General features: G+C 40.5%; 1 protein-coding gene across 5 annotated transcripts in view; it reads left to right on the plus strand.

Moving 5' to 3' along the window:
• Positions 1 to 541, plus strand: part of pax6b (paired box 6b) — a 14,782-nt gene that overhangs the window by 7,455 nt on the left and 6,786 nt on the right. The window lies entirely within an intron of this gene.

The raw sequence follows: 541 nt of genomic DNA on the forward strand, positions 1-541 counted from the left end.
GTGTGTGTGTATGTGTGTGTGTGTGTGTGTGGGGGGGGGGGGGGCGGTGTGGTGTGCGTGGATATTAGTACAAAGGAATGTTTTCCTTCACACGCAATGATTGGTTATGGGAACGGCCCGCACTACGTGTAATTGCTCATTAGAAGAGGAGGGGGGGGGGGGGGGGGGTGTTGGTGTGGCACTTTGTGTCCCATTACAACGTGCAGGAGCGTGGAGGTGGCACGGCTGATGTGGAGAACGTTCCTCACATGTCGACCTGGGAAGGCCCATCCAGGCCCAGGTCTGAGCATCAATCAATTTATATAAAAATAAATAAATAAATAAATAAAACGATTTTTTTTTTTTTTTTTTTTACATTTAAGATGGAAAATGTGAGCTCTGATTTTGACCCTCAAAGAGTGTAAATGCAACGTGAACACAAACCGATATGAGCATTTGGACACGTGTCACAAAACAAGCAGTGAAACAGAAAATCATTTGATTATTTACTTTATATAATAATAATAATAATAATAATAATAATAATAATAATAATAATAAT

Source organism: Nematolebias whitei, chromosome 2 (genome assembly GCF_014905685.2).
Source record: "Nematolebias whitei isolate Nwh7 chromosome 2, NemWhi1, whole genome shotgun sequence".
NCBI lineage: Eukaryota > Metazoa > Chordata > Actinopteri > Cyprinodontiformes > Rivulidae > Nematolebias > Nematolebias whitei.